Source organism: Ictidomys tridecemlineatus, chromosome 13 (assembly GCF_052094955.1).
Source record: "Ictidomys tridecemlineatus isolate mIctTri1 chromosome 13, mIctTri1.hap1, whole genome shotgun sequence".
In the NCBI taxonomy this organism is placed as follows: domain Eukaryota; kingdom Metazoa; phylum Chordata; class Mammalia; order Rodentia; family Sciuridae; genus Ictidomys; species Ictidomys tridecemlineatus.
The window spans coordinates 82,059,003-82,075,601 of NC_135489.1; the positions used below are offsets into that span (position 1 = coordinate 82,059,003).

Here is a 16,599-nt window from a genome sequence, read left to right on the forward strand (position 1 = left end):
TCCTCCATTGCATTCAATGAAATGCTTGATTACATTCCAGGGGAGGTGCAGGCTGCACCTGGGCCACTCTTTTCCTCCCAGTTTCTCCACCCTCTTATTCAATTTCAGCCTGTGACTCAACCTTGTCTTGCTCCCAGTCCCCACCACTGGCTCAGATCCACCATCAGGCCCATTTCCTATCATCTCTCCCAAGTTTGCAATGCCATGTTCCACTGAATATCACATGTGGATTTCCATGCCCCACAAGCCAAGAGGAGACCCAGCTGCTTTCTCCTTCTGCTCTTCAACACCTGGAATACCACATTTTAAGAATACAAGAAGAAAGTAGAGAGGCTTTACCTTATTTGGTCCAGAAGTCTCAGAAAGCCACTACTGAGAACAGGGCCTCCTGTGATCACAAGCCCATCAACAAGCCCCCAGGGGATTTCTTCAGCCTTGAGCTTCAGGAGAAACAGGAGCAACACCTTCAGAAGGTTTATGCTACACCAGGACAGACTGCCTCCCAATATCTACCCACTTCTGAATCTGAAGGAGTCCTGGGACAACATCCCAAGGACAGATCAGGCAAAGGACAATTGTGGGTCTTCCTGTAACTCAGTGATTCCAGACAACAGAAGCCCTCCTATACAAGAAACTGGTTCAGAGAGGCCAGAGATAATTCAAGAAGGAATGATTCCTAGGGTGTTTGGCATTCCGGGCTGGGCAAATATCATGTCTCTGCCCCGCCTGGAAATTCAAACCCCCACAAGGTAATGGGATGGACCATCCTTAAAAGGTGGGGAAGCCTTCAGGAACACCTCCCAGGAAATCTCCCTCCTTGATGCTGGCACTCAGCATGTGCTGGAGGCAGATGCTACAAGTCTAAGAGTGAGGCACAGGTGGGTCCTACCCCTCAGGGTCCTTAAGCACATAAATGTCTTGAAGATGAAAAACTCTGAAGCTTCACCACATCCACAGCCTGCCCTTCCCTCCTCATCCTCCTGTGACACCAAGGCTGACTCCATTGCCCATGATGGGAAAAACCACCCAGAAAGGTCCAGAACTGAAGGAGGTAGCACAAACTTCAGTTCCCACCATTTGAGTCCCTGAGCAGAACTCTATCTAGTGACAACTGTGGGCTCTCAGATGCTCCTTCAACTACAGAAGAGGGCAGCTTGCCCTCTCAGCCCCACACTTACATACTCATGGGCAGAACCTGGCACAATGGTACTGTCCTGGGATCTGTAAGAGACAGCCTGGAACCAAGTCCAAGCCTAGAAATGGGCAGACATGAGTCCCTGGGGAGTGGAGGTGTGAGCTTACAAGTCTCATGCCACAGCATGTCATCACTTCAGGTAGAACACCAATTTTTAAAGGCTGAAGAAAGTCAGAGAAATAGAGGATGATGAGGAGGAGTCTTCTAACTGGGGAATCACCAATGAAATCAGAAAGACATCAAACTTCCCAAATGTTCATATCAATCTGGGGAATTTAGAATCTCAGAGGATCAGTAATACCCTCCTATAAGTTCTATTTCCCAGGGCCAAGGATACTACTCATGCCTGAAAGCACAGACTGAGCCAGAGAACCAGCCTCAAGAACTGGCTCCAGGTGTCATCCTGCAAGACTGTGCCACCAACATGTTTCATCAGGACTGTGCCCCTGAGGTGCTCCTGGCTACAGACATCCTAGCTTCCTAGGAGAGATGGTCCAGCTCCCGAAGCATGTCCAGTAGCAGTTCATCAACTTCTCGGGGGGGCTGTACAGACTCTTGACCAGTGAAGACAGCAGCGAAGACCTACAGGATCCCAAGATCCCTGAACTCCAGGATTCAGGAAAGAGCAGGAGAAATAAGTTAAGGCCAACTGCCAAGAGGGAGGACAGAGTGAGGCCCAGGTCAGAAGTAGAGGAAGAAAGGCTTTCAGGGCTGCTCTGCCCCAGTCATGGAGGTTGGAGACACTGTGGGGGACAAGTCCTCCCAGGATCCTTCAAAGAGGAACTTTGGGGACAGAATAAAGAACTTTCTGCAGAATATTTTCCCCAGTAAAGGCAAAAGGCAGGCAAACTCCCTACCCAAAATCATGACCCCATCAACTACTACCCAAAGCCAAAGGTCAGTCACAAGCCAACAGCTTACAGATAAGGGGGCATGAGAAGCCCAGGCACTCATGACCACTGTTGGATGGATCATAGAGCAGAAAATGAGGTTTCATCATAATTTTTCTTTCCACAAGAAAAACATGGTGAAAGAAAAACCACAGACCCCTGTGGGTAGGCAATCCCATTATTCCAGGGGTTCCTCCTCCCTGGAGCAAAGGAGAGGGATGAAAGCTATGGCTCCTGGTCACCAGGCCAGCCCCAGGGGCCACAGCCATCTTTCAATCAGGTGGATCAGAAACCAGGATAACAATCCGGCCTTGCTGCTCAAGGAGTCTGCACATCTGCCCAGCCCCTGCCAGCAGAGGACCCAGGGTGGTAGGTATCTCGGGCCACAGTGTGCACTATCCAAGGCACTGTGCTCTTCAGAGATGTTTGTTGTCTCGTCAGCATCAACATGCTTCCCACTCCTATCCTGCTGGGAAAAAGTTTTTCCCACAATTCAGACCATACTGAGAAAAACTTTCCTCATGTGAGCCCAACCTGTTTGATAATGGTTTCTTCTTAATGAGGTGACAATGGCTTAATAATAATGCTTTTTTTAAATCATAGAGGCTTTTGTCTGTGTCTTGCTGGGTCTAGGGAAGGAGGTCATGTCTGTTCTTCATTACTCTGGATTCTAGAAGGAAGTGGACATGCGGGGAGGTGACAGTGGCAAGAGTACCCACCCTTATGCCAGATCAATCCTCTCATTACAACTTAAGAATTCATGACTTGATCATTAGAAATAAGAGAATGCCTTAGGGACTCATCAAGAGTGGGGCAACCCCACGAGAAACCCACCCCAAGGTCTGAATCAGCCTTTCCCTCAATCCTGATCTTTGTGAAGCTATATGGATTGGGGTACAAGGATACCATGAAACTTAGTAGCTTCCCATGTCCAGGAAAGTTATACTTTCCTGGCCCTGAATTCAGAGGTGGCCAGAGAGTCCCTGCTGCTGGATGTCTTGGTGGGAAACACAGGAAAACTGCCCTGTGAACCCCTGCCTTATGGAGGTTAACATAGAGATGGGCCTTTCCAGCTCCTTTTTCTTCAGGCTGCATGAAGTAGCCATGTCACCTACTTCTGCTCCTGCCTTCCTCACTCTCTAAAGCAGTGCCCATAATGAAAATAGATCTGTATGTGTCTGGGTGGGAACAGCAAGTTGGCTGCTAAGGGCTGTGTCACATGAAACTTGCTATCTCTGAACCCCCCAACCCCCAGTTGGCACAAATATGTATGCACTAACCATCTGACATTGGGGAAGAGTGGGCAGAGAATGGGATGTGGAGGATAAAATGGAGCCAAAGAAAGAGAATAACATGGGGATATCACAAATGGTGTGGTGTATGGGAAGCCTCTGCACTCCTATTACCAGCCACCAACCTGAGAGACTGGAAATTGTGGACTCACTCTGGCCTCAACCCCATGCACCCTCTCTAGCTCCCAGACCACAGACCCGGAGAAGCCCCTTTAGCAATGATACAGACTGGAGAGAAAGCAAACCGTTTGGTAAGGAAGATTCATTTCCTGGCATCATACTGAGTAGGGCTGCATGTCTTTGCCTCTTTAATTATAGAAGGGATGAGTTAATCAATCGGAGTAGCCAGGACTAAGGAACTCTAGCTGTGACTCTCAGTTTGGTGACCTTTAGACATGGCCCTAGCAATTCTTCTGCAGTGAAAAAGCAGGGACCTAAAAAGTCCAAAAGGAATGGCCTGGAATCAAGATTCTCTAGGCTTCCAGAAATTGCTTTTCCAGAGACTAGAGAAGAAAAAGTGATTCAGTTAGAACTTGTCATATCATGGCAGTGACTTGTCCAAAACGTAGGAGTAAGCTGGGTGGGGGCAACCAGCAGACTTCCCTGACCTCACTCTGCTTCCAACACAGGCTTCTTCTTCCTGCAACCTCTCCACATGGGAAAGCAGGCAGGACAAAGAAGAGAAGCCATGTCTGCAGAATGTTTGATGCTATGGCCCACCTGGGGAAGGCAGCAGCACCACTCATGGGCCCTCTGCCCTGTTAAGTGATGGAGAGTCCTGTACCATGAAGTGCCACCAAGGCAGATGACACAGGCATGGTCCTGCTCTAATGTCTGAATGTACTCCATATGTAAAGCCAGGCAGTCCTTCCCAGTATGAGAACAGGCCCTATAGGCCCACCCTGAGCCAGGTCCTGTCCCTTATTTGAAAACAGCAGACCTCAGAATAGGCCTAGGATCAGGAACAGACCCAGGCACCAAATGGGATAGAACAGAGTCAGAGCCTTGAATCTGGCCCTGCTGGGCCCTCTCAAAGCACAGAGGGGCAGGTTCTCTGGGAAGAGGACCTGGATGTGGACCCCAGGTATTGTGAGGGATAATGCCACAGATAGCGAAATTGATGGACAGCCAGAGTCATGAGAAAGGAAGTCCTGTTTCCCTCTGCTTCTGTCTGCTTTGTCATCTATGAAGGGCAGTAATTCCAACAGCCAGGAGACATCCCAGAGACCCACAGTGAGACCCCCACACAGAGATGTAACAGAATCCTCTGTCAGACATAAGTAAGACCCCCCTGGCACATAGACATTCACAGACCCAACCTAAAGATGGCCACAGAATCCACTACAGAGCCTCTAACGCAGCAGTCACAGTAACACAAGGAATTCCCTCAGATATAGCACCAACTTCAGGGTCCTCACAGATCTCCCAGAACCCTTGATAGACTTCCCAGAGGGACCTCTGAAAGATTTGTACCAACAGAGACCTCAGAGAGACCTCAGAGACACAGAGTCTCCGACAACAACATTTCACTGCCACGTGGTCCTCATGCAGTGATCTCTCACATAGAACTCCCACAGAGTTCCAGACCAAGGGGAAAGATCTCCACAGAGATGTCCTACAGATTTCTCATAGAGACCACCCACAGATAGTACAGAGACATCTCACACAAACACATTGACCACATGGAGTGTCCTCCTCACACAGAGACCTCATACAGACTTTACACAGATTTTAAAAGACCCATACATAGATATCACACAGGCACCTCAGAATCCCCACAGGGACTGACACAGAGACCTTTCACAGAAATTTTCTACAGAAAACTCCACATCATTTTTCCTTCATGTGAAACTCCTTAGCCAACTGGAAGCACAAAGACACTGGCCAGACCCCTGAGACACTGAGAAACTGTCAGTGTGGCCTCCCAGATGATGTTCTCTGCTTAGGAAAATCCTCAGGAACTTCTGTTCCTTTGTAATGCCATTGCCTCTGAACAGAAGAACTGCAGATTCTAAGTGTAGACCTGAAAAATTCCTTCCTCTACAGGTGTTCACTATCCTCAACTTTGACCCACAATTTAGAGAATCACAAATTTTAAACACGAATAAAATGCAGCCAACATTCAGTGAGAGAAATCATCATCTTATTTGTCCAGTATTAGTTATTACCTTGTCAAATGTGTAAATGGCCCCCCTTTTATTTCTTTGGAGACAGGAACTGAATTCTGGATTGTTGACTAGTCTAGAAACACAGTAAACACCTATAGCAGATGGACTCTAGGAATGATATGAACCAGCAAACAAGCATCTGGACTCACATCTACCTCCCAGGGGCTGAGCACCCACACAATATCCTAGGCATCCACACAAACAGAGAAGAATTTATGGAGATATAAATGTAAAGTGAGAAAGAGAAGAAAAAAGAGAAGCTTCCACTAACAGAAAGTGTGCAGTCTCTCCTCAACCCCGCTTCTCTCCCGCACCACACACAAATATAACCCAAGTTGAGAAACTGATTCACACTAGGCACTGTACTTGAAATGGGATAAATTGTGAATTAAAAGATAGTATTCTGCTACTATGAATTATATAGTGCAGAGCAGAAAATACAAAATTAGCCCAAACCCCTCATCCATCCAGCTGCAACTACAATGAGGGACCATAACCACTGGCTTCAGTAGGGGAACTGTCAGACCCTCTCTGCACTGAGACTTCGCCCTCTGCCCTCAACCCTCAGAACAGTGCTCCAAGGTGCAGGCCTGGAGCACATCACGGTCTTCTGGGGAGACTGAGGGAATCGCCTAGTCTCCCACATCTGTAAACAGATTGGAATGTCAGGAATACAAGTGGGAGACAGAGACCCCATGGACTCCCTGTAATACCCTCCTCTTCAACAGCCCCACATCCTTCCCTGCCCTCCCCCTTCCTTCCTTCCTTTCTTGCTTACAGAGTCTCCAAAATCCCAGCAGAGAAAGTCAAGTGATCCACACCTGCCTCAAAATAATCCTGCGCAACTCACCTAGTTAGAACAACCTCAGGTTCTCATCCAGTGCCTTAAAGTCCTGCAGGGAGTGGCCCCTGGGGCTCTGTGGCCTCACTCTCACCATGACCCTCCCCCATGGCATGCCACCCATGCTGAGGTTTTCCCTGAACCATTCTGGATGCTGTTCCTTCACAGAAACCCTGCTTGAATTCCCTGTGCTTGGAATGATCACTCCTCAATGCTACAGGGCTCCTTCCCTTCTCAATGGGCTTCTTTCTCAATGCCCATCCTAAAGATCTTTCATGGTTCCCAAGAGGGCCAGGTCTGCTCTTCCTAGTCCATACCCCCTGCCTGACCCAGTATTTTTGTATTTATTCATTGTCACCCCCTTCCTTAAAGTACAAAGAAATGGGAAGCTGGCTGCCAGAATCAGACACTTGGAATATGTCCACAAATGACTGATGAAGGCATGAATGGAGTCCATAGGAAGTGGGAACTTAGGGCCAGAGATGACTTGGATTTGTCTTAGAAAGCAGTTGGAGACACTCCAAGCGGTAACTTCCCAGAAAACTGACAGCAGCACAGAAAACTCCTGCTGGCCTGGCCTGGTGCTGGACTTGGGAGGCAGAAGGGTGATGTCCTCAGCAGTAGATTTGGAGGGGCCACTGTGCAGAGGTGGCTGAACTTGTGGGATCCTGCTTTACTCTAGTGAGTAACGACAGAGAGTGGGTGGAGAGGTCTGGGGAGCTTAAGGGATTGGGCACCTGGTTTGTCAACGAAGGCCATCTGATGTTAGGGTCCTGGCAGAGCCCGGCTTTGCTGATGGACCCACCACCCACCAGCACTTCTCAGTGTCATCTCCACTATGAAGGAAAGTAATTTCCATGGGATTATGAACAACAGTTATGAGACTTGGAAAATGAGTCAAGAAATAATATGAATGGAAAATAAAAAGCTGAACTAATAGAACGTTTAACTAGGAAGCTTAAAAATTTTACAAATACACGGTTTTCTATCTAGCAACTGCTAATAAGGAACTTAAATGAATCTGTTATGATCATTAATCAAAATGATATTAAATTTCCATAACTTGCTGAGTTGCTGTGGTGATTATGCATGTGAGCAAAGTGAATATTCTGATGTCTTTATCTTGTTAACCTAAGTAATATTCATGAATAAAATGATAAGGAGAAAATATAAATAATCTAAATATATTTTATCGCACTTTATTAATTTTTACTTAATAATACCAATGGGATTCAACCCTTGATTCCAATTTACTATTTTTCCAAAATATTTCCTGAAACAATATTAGTAACCCACTACTAATCTTATATGTGCAATGAAGATGATTTTCTTAGAATTTCCTTCCCATAATGCACTGTATGCTCAAGTTCTCTAAAAACAATTCTCATAAACATAATTATGCAGATGTAAGGCATATTTCTAGGTTAAAAAGATCATTTGCCAGGCATACTTCCTCCTCTTTCATTGGTGCCATAGATTTCAAGTTTATTGAAAAATGTTTTTTTCCTTTACAAGAAAGGATAGTTCAACCCCACAGCCCAGTGAAACAGCAGTTTCTCCCTTCCATCTGCTGTAATCAGATGCATCCAAGGACATATGCACAATGCTGGCACTTCCCTGGGTGTGTGTGACACACTCCACATTTCCCAAGGGCAGGAGTGAGTCCCTGCAGTTTTCCTTTGCATGAGGGGCTTTTCAAACTAAGGTGTTAATAACAAGCTGATGAAAGGGTGCTCCTGAAATGTCTACTTCTTTCTGTAAATTAATATTGTTCACGAGGACATCTGAGATTTCCCATGCTTTGCTAAGTAGAAAATCAGGCATCTCTCAGCTTTAGAGTGTATGTGCTCCCCACAAATAGAAGGTTTGTCCTTACCACAGGGAACTGTGGATTATCCCATGGAAGCTAGAGGACAACTAACAACCACCTGCCCCAGGAGCTACTCCCTGGGTGAGCAAAGGGGATTAACTGTTTTCTGCGTTTAGAATCAGTAAGGAAACACTAGTCCCTGCCAAGGGGCTCATGAGCACATTTGTAGGATCAGGAGTTCTGGCCACATTCCCAGAGGGTCCATAAACCCATAATGAGTCTGGAGAAGCAGCCATGCTAGCAGATTTGAGCACCTCCCCCCAACACCCCCCACCCACACACCACTATGTGATTTAGGGCAAGCCTCTTATATCCACACCTGAATGCTAAGGACATGGCAGTTTATTTAAATCATGCAAAATGGTGGTCACTGTGTCTGGTTAGTGATACCTGTGAGCCATCATTATCACCTCAGCCCCAGGCTCACTATCGGTGAATCAGTTTATATGTGGAAGTCAGGCCCCCTCTCCAGATATATTCCAGTGCACCTTGAGCATCCCACCTGAGAGAGAAGGTAGCTCCAAACAAGTCAGAATTTAGTCTCAGTCACTGCCTCAGGAAAACCCCAGCCCCAGTGCCACCATCCCAGTACACAGAAGGAGTGTTTCCAGTGTGTGGAACTTCAGATGCCCTAGCAGGCCTTGTGCCCTGCCACCTCACATCTCCCATGGACTCTGGGCCCCAGGAAAGGGTTATTATACAGTATTGTTTAGGAATAATAGCAAGAGGGAAAGTCTATATGTATTCAATACAGATAAATTATTCTTTGTCAATATTGTTAATTTAAGGTTAGTTGAATCCATGGACAAGGACTGCAGATACAAAAAGTTAACATTATATATTATATAAACTACAGCACATTATACAAAAGTATTCAGAGGTGGGGCTTTTAGGAAATGATTGAATCATGAGGACTCTGACGTCCTGAGTGGATTAATCCACTGATGGCTTCATAATATGAATGGATTACTGGGGTGAGGCGGTGGAAACTGTGAGAAGTAGGGTCTAGTTGAAGGGAGTGGGTCCTTGGGGGCAGGCCCTTGGGGAACGTATCTTGTCACTAGCCCCTTCCTATCCCTCTCTCTGCTTCCCAACTGCCAGGTGGTGAGCAACTTTCCTCTGTCAAACCCATCTGCCATGATGTTCAGCCTCACCTCAGGCACAAAGGAATGGAGCTGGCCAACCACAGAATGAAACCTCTGTAACCATGAGGTAAAATAAATCTTTCTTCCTTTAAGAGTTTTTTTCAGATATTGTGTCACAGTGATAAAAAACTAAACTAATACAAAAGGGAGTACTATACCCAGAAGAAGAAGGAAGATAAAATCATCAGCAAATGTGAAAAAGTGAATTCCACAAGAGAAGTAGACATGCAAATGAGAAATAGTAAAGAATCATATATCATCAATATGGTAAACTTCTAAAATGAATAAGACCGGAAGAAAAAAAATGGTACATTCAAAACTACCAGAAGAAAAAAGGAGCAAAATTACAGGAATAAGTACATACCTTTTGATAATCACCTCGAATGTAAATGTTTTAAATTTCCCATATAAAAGATGCAGATTGGCTAAATGGATTAAAAAATAAGACCTAACAACATGCTGCCTACAAGAAATTTACCTCATGTGCACAGTGCTAATGAAAGAATGAAAAATGATTACAAGTAAAGGAAATCAAAAAGCAAAAAGGAGTAGCTACTTTTATAACTGATAAAACTGACTTTAAAATAAAAACAGAAGACAAAAGGAGGTAACTATATATTGACCAACGGAATAATTAATCCAAAGATATAATTATTATAGATGTATAAGCAATAAGTCTTGGAGCAACCAATTTTTAAAAAACAAACATGATTACAGATAAATGGAAAGATAGGTCACAGTAAATACATCTTCCAGACACCCCCCCCCAAAAAAAAAATCAGAAAAGAAACATAAGGGGCTGGGGTTGTGGCTCAGTGGTAAAGCACTTGCCTAGCATGTTTGAGGCCCTGGGTTCAATCCTCAGCACCACATAAAAATAAACAAAATAAAAGTATTGTGTACAACTATTTAAAAAAATAAAAAAGAAACATCAGATTTACAATATACTTTAGATATAACAGACTTAACAAACATCTTCAAAATATTCCATCCAACAGTTACAAAATACACATTATTTTCTTCAGCACAAAAAATGTTTTCCAAAGTAGACTATATATTATACCATGGAGCAACTCCTACCGAAGTTTTTTCAATAAAATAATTTCTTGTATTTTATCTGATCACAGTGAAAAGAAACTAGAAATAACTGCAGAAATTACACAATCACATGTAGATTGAACAACACTATTAAATGAACAGCAGATTATAGAAGAAATCAGATGGGAAATTTTTTAAACTCCTTGAATCAAATGAAATGGAACCACAACATACCAGAACAGGAAAAGCAGTGCTAATAGGCAAATTTATAGCAATGAGTGCCTAAGTCATAAAAATAGAACTAAAATCAATAACATTTTCTTATAAAAACAAAAACCAAATCCAAACTCCATGGAAGGAAAGAAATAGTAAAGATCACAGAATAAATGAATGAATTAAAGGCTAAAGAATAATACAAAGCCTCAATAAAACAAAAAGTTGGTTCTTTGAAATAATAATATTGATAATCCCTTAAACTGTTAAAGAGAAGGCTCAAAGAAGTAAAATTAGACTTAAAAAGGAGTCTTAATAACAGTGAAATTCAAAGGATCATTAAGGAAAATTTTGAAAAACTCTATGCTCAATAAATTAGAAAATCCAGAAGAAATGGAAAAATATACATTTCTGTACACATATAAATTACCAAATTCAACAAAGAGGATATAAAATACCTAACTAGATTGATGACAAGTAATGAGAATGAAGCGGTAATAAAATTTTTCTGATTAAAAGGAAAAAAAAGATCTGGGGTTATGGCTCAACAGTAGAGCGCTCGTCTAGCATATGTGAGGCGCTGGAATCAATTCTCAGCACTATGTAAGAATAAATAAATAAAATGAAGGTCTTGAGTTCAATGACAACTAAAAAATAAATATTAAAAAAAGGACAAAAGAAATGACGATCCTAGGACCAGATGGAATCATTGCTGAATTTTACTTAATTTTTAAAAGTACTAACATGAATGCTGCTCAAACTAATTCATAAAACAGGGAAAGGAAGCTTCCAAACTCATTCTACAAAGCCAGTATTACCCTTCTAAGAAAACCTATAAAGGACACAACAGAAAAAGAGATCTTAAACAAACTTTAAAACAAAATCAGGAAAGTAGGTTACTATATATTGATCAAGGCATAATTCATCATAAAGATATAATTATTATAAATGCATAAGCAATAAATCTTGGAGCACCTAATTTTTAAAACCAAAGGTGATTAGAGATAAACTGAAAGATATGCCAATATCTATGAGAGAAACACAGATATGAAAATCTTTAATAAATACTTTTAGATTTAATTAAATAACAGATTAAAAAGATAACATGACATGATTGAGTTTCTTTCATTCCAAGGATGAAAGAATGGTCCAGCAAACACAAATCAATAAATGAAATAAAGCAAATAAATAAAATCAAGGATAAAAATCACATGATTATCTCAATTGATGCCAAAAATCCTTTGATAAAATTCAGCATTCTCCTTATGATGAAAACCCTGAAGAAACTACATATAGTAGGATCATGTCTCAAGATAGTGAAGGCTACACAACATACTAAACTGAGAAAAGCTGAAAACACTCCCTATAAGGGATCAGGAACAAGATGAAGATGCTCACTCTCACTAACCTTATATAACATAGTACCAGAAATTTTAGCCAAAGAAATTAGGCAAGAGAAAGTAAACATTAAAGCAGGAAGTCAAATTATCCTCATTTACTAATGATCTGTTTGTGTAACAAGATAATTGGAAAAAAAGCCAAAAAAGACTTTTAGAACTGATAAAATCATTTAAGTAGGATTCAATATCAGTATGCAAAAATCAGTAGCTTTTGTACATACCAATAATGAGTTCTCTGAGAAAATAATCAGGAAAGTAATCTTATTAATCTTATTACAGCAATGAAGAAGGAGGAGGGGAAGGAGAAAGGGAAAAGAGGGAAGGAGGAGAAGAAGAAAAAGAAGAAGAAGAGACACCTAAAAATAAATCTAACTAAGAATGTGAAAGGCTTCTACCATGCAAATTACAAAATACTGAAGAGAGATATTGAAGAACATATTAGAAGTTGGAAACACCTACTATGTTCATGAATCCAGAGAATTCATATTGTTAAAATGGGCCATACTACCCAAAGAAATCTATAATCCACTGCAAAACCCCTAAAAAATACCAATGACATTTTCCAATGAATTAGAAAAAAATAATTCTAAAATTCATATGTAAGTAAAAAATATCCAGAATGAAGCAATTTTGAGCAAAAAGAACAATGCCAGAAGCACCACAATACCTTATTTCAAATTGTATCAGAGAGCCATAGTAACAAAAACAGTATACTAGTGGCATATAAAGAGGCATGTACACCACTGGAACAGAACAGTGAACCCAGAAGTAAATATAAACTGCAACCAATTATCAAAAAAATATGCCAAAATATTGGAGAAAGAACAGCCTTCTTCAACAAATGGTGCTGGGAAAACTGGATGTTCTCATGTAGAAGACTGAAATTAGATCCCTACCTCTCACCTTGTACAAAACTCAGCTCAGGATTAAAGACCTTAATGTATGTCAGGATCCTTTGAAACTACTAAAGAGAACATAGAGGAAACACTTCAAGATCATGGCAAAAGCAATGATTTTCAAGTGAGGACTCCAACTGCTCAGGAAATCAGAATGAGAATGAATTTGACTATCAAATTAAAAAAAAAAAACTTCTGCATAGCAAAGAATACAATCAGCAGAGTGAAGAGGAAACAAAAGAGAATTGGAGACAGTCTTTGCCAGCTATCTGTCTGATAGAGGATGAATACAGGAAAAAAATACAACCAAAAAGCAAGTCATATAATAAAAATGGACCAATGACCTGAATACGTTTCTCAAAAGAAGAAATGCAAATTTCCAATAAATATAAGTGAAAATGCTCAACATCTTTAGCCATCATAGATGCAAATCAAACCTATAAGGAGATTATGTCTTACCAAGTTGAGTAAGATGGTTATTCTAGTTGGAATGGTTATTTTATATTAATATCACTGGTGAGGATGTGGAGTAAACAGAATGTTAGTAAGAATGTTGGTAAGAATGTAAATAAATATGACATCTATGGATGTCAAACAGTAGGGATGGATCTCAGAAAATTAAAATAGAACTACCATATGACCCAGCTATGCCACTGCTTGGTATTTATTCAAAGGAAATGAAATTAGCAAATAAAAAAGACACCTGAATGACCATGTCTATTGTGACACTATTCACAATAGGAAAGATGTGGACTCAGTTGAGGTGCATCAATAAAGCAAATATAGTAAAAATAATGATGAAATATTATTCAAAAAAAATGGATCCTGCCATTTGCAAGAAAACACTTTTTGCTAAATGAAATAATTTAGCCACATTAAGGAAAATATTGCATGTTTTCTCTCATATGTGGAAACTAAAAAAAACAAGAAAAGATATCCAGAAACAAGGACCAAAGGTATCAGGGAGAAGGGAGGGTGAGCAAGGGTAGAAAGAAGATCAATTCATGATACACGCATGTATGAAAATGACACAGTGAAGCCCATCAATTTATGTAATTAATATGTGATTATATATGCATATATATGTATATGTTTATGTACATATATGTACACACACACACAGGGAAAGAGGAGATTAGGACAAAGAAACACAAGAAGGGGGACCATGTGAGGACATAGAAAGAAGATGGCATGCACAATCCAGGGAGAGAATTCTTAGAAGAAAATATCCTAATGACATCTGGATCTCAGCCTTACAACCTCCAGAACTGTGAGAAAACAAACTTCTATTGTTCAAGCGACTCTGTCACTGCACTTTGTTATGGCAGCCCAAGCTGAGTACTATACATCCCTTTTTGCAGAGAGGAAGAGAAGGTGGACTCTGCCTTCCTCAATGGCAACCTCGGCCCCATGTCCCTGGAAGACAGGGCCCTCATGTGAGTCTGTTACTGAGTCCAACAGCACCTGGAACCATTCTCATTATTTTAATGCTTTTGATGACATAAAAGCTCTAACAAATTGAAAGCTGAATGCCATAATGGGTACAGATGGGTCAATTACAGATTGAAGAAAGTGAAGATGGGGTGGAAAACCTCTAAGGGATGCCAAAAAGTAGTAGTCAAGATAATGAATGAAAAATTTTCCAAAATCCAAATTAACACAAAACTCTATGATGAACTCCGAAATGTCAACAATTTAAGTAAGAGCAGGATCCACTTGATGATATTTAAAAACTTAACCACAAAAAATATCACAGACTACAGTCAATAAGAATGTACTCCCTGTCCATAGGGCTGGAGTTGACCCAGAGGGCTTCAGCTGACCGGAGAACAGGGAGGTGTAGTTAGTATCAGAAGAGATGCAGGGACAGGCTGGCAGCAGGGGGCCCATTCAGGACTCTTCACCAACTCATATGGAAGTATTTCAATATTGTAATAATCCACACAGCCACACTGGTTTGAGCCATGGAACACAAGCCTATGAGTACAAGTGGAATCAGTCACTCCAGAGCACTCTGACATTGACTCAAAACATTTCTAACATAGTAAACCACCACTTGAATGACTGAGTCAAAGTCAAATGAATTCTTTGTAAATTTCTATTCCATGCAGGTCATACATTCTGATTACTGCTACTATTAATATTAATTATAGAGATGTTGTCAACTGGCTTTTGGTAATAACTTTCCCTAAAATTCAATGAAAATCAGCACAAGGAATTCTATATCAGTACAGTATTTTTGCTGTATGTTCTTTGTTCTTTCTCTCTCTCTCTCTCTCTCTCTCTCTCTCTCTCTCTCTCTCTCTCTCTCTCTCTCTCTCTTTTTGGTGGGAGAACTAATTTGCTATTAATACATTTGGAACTTTACAATAGGTTAAAAGTCAAATGCAATCTTTAAAAACAAAGTGAGGTTAAAAAGTCCCCAGCACCACATACAAACAAGCAACAAACAAATAAATAAAGCTAAATTCCAAAAAAACAACAACAAAAAAAACCAACAAAAAAAAGTTACTTGATAATTTCTGAAACACCTAGGAATTTTAAAATGTGCATTTGAAAGTGGAATTCTCAATGTAGTTTTTGAATGTCTTCCTCAAAACCAGGAAAAAAAAAAGTGCTTCAGTTTTGGCTCTCACAAAGGGCCTTGCTCCTTGATGGCTCTATTCCCCTGAAATACATGTTGAAGGGTTAATGGAGCCTTGGAAGGCACACACCCACTTGCCCATCTGCCAGAGGTCAGGGTCACACCAGACTTTCCAATCTTACTAAAAGAACACCAGTCTCATTAAAGGGTCAAAATATGTCACTCCAGTGACAATCACTCTTCAACAAGCATGTCTGCTGGCATTATACATTCAAGAGGAGCAGAGCAACATGAAAACTGAATGACCCAAGATATAGGCATACTGATGAGGGAAGTGGTTTGCTAGGTACAGAGGGTTTTAAAAGTGTGTGCCACGCTTATCATTTTTCCTACTGGAAACCAAAAACAAGGACACTCCAAAATGTGTCCAGGAGCACTATTCACAGCAGAAATCTGAAGAGCCCCTAAAAAGATTTTTCCATGTTTGAACCATTTGTTATTAAATTCCCATTCCTAAAATGGGCACCTGAGATGCAAAACAATTTCTTCTAGTGCTCTACAAGTACTTGGTTTGGGCTGTAGGGAATATTTGGCAAAATAGTGTGTGTGTGTGTGTGTATGTGTGTGTGTGTGTAGCAGGGGTGGGCAGGTGAAGGGGGTGTTACCATGTTCTATGCCCTATCACTTATTGCTCACAACTTTCTGGGTCAGGTTCCCACTCTAGTCTAGTAAGTGCAGCAGACAGAAAGGAAATCTGCACATAAGCTGTTCCACTGGCATTCTGAGCTGCAGACGTGGCAGAGGAAGACTTAAGAACCATATCAGCATTTATGTTATATCCACTGGAAAGTAGGCTCAAAGTAACCATGGGAAAATGTTCAGTATAATATGCATAGGACATACTTAGTGTTTGCATAACTGTTCAAGTTCTATGGCTAAGGGCAAAGGCAAATGCCTTTCTATATTTGTCAAAGCATTTCAACTGCTATCGTAATTTCTTTATCAAAATTCCTGCCTGTTGGGGCTGGGGTTATGGCTCAGTAGTAGATCACTTGCCTAAGGCAGGT

At 41.4% G+C, this 16,599-nt stretch overlaps 1 pseudogene across 1 annotated transcript in view; it reads right to left on the bottom strand.

The window, feature by feature from the left end:
- The window catches only part of LOC144369715 (E3 ubiquitin-protein ligase RNF213-like), an 87,041-nt pseudogene that overhangs the window by 56,467 nt on the left and 13,975 nt on the right, over positions 1–16,599 (bottom strand). The gene's annotated exons all lie outside the window — the stretch shown is intronic.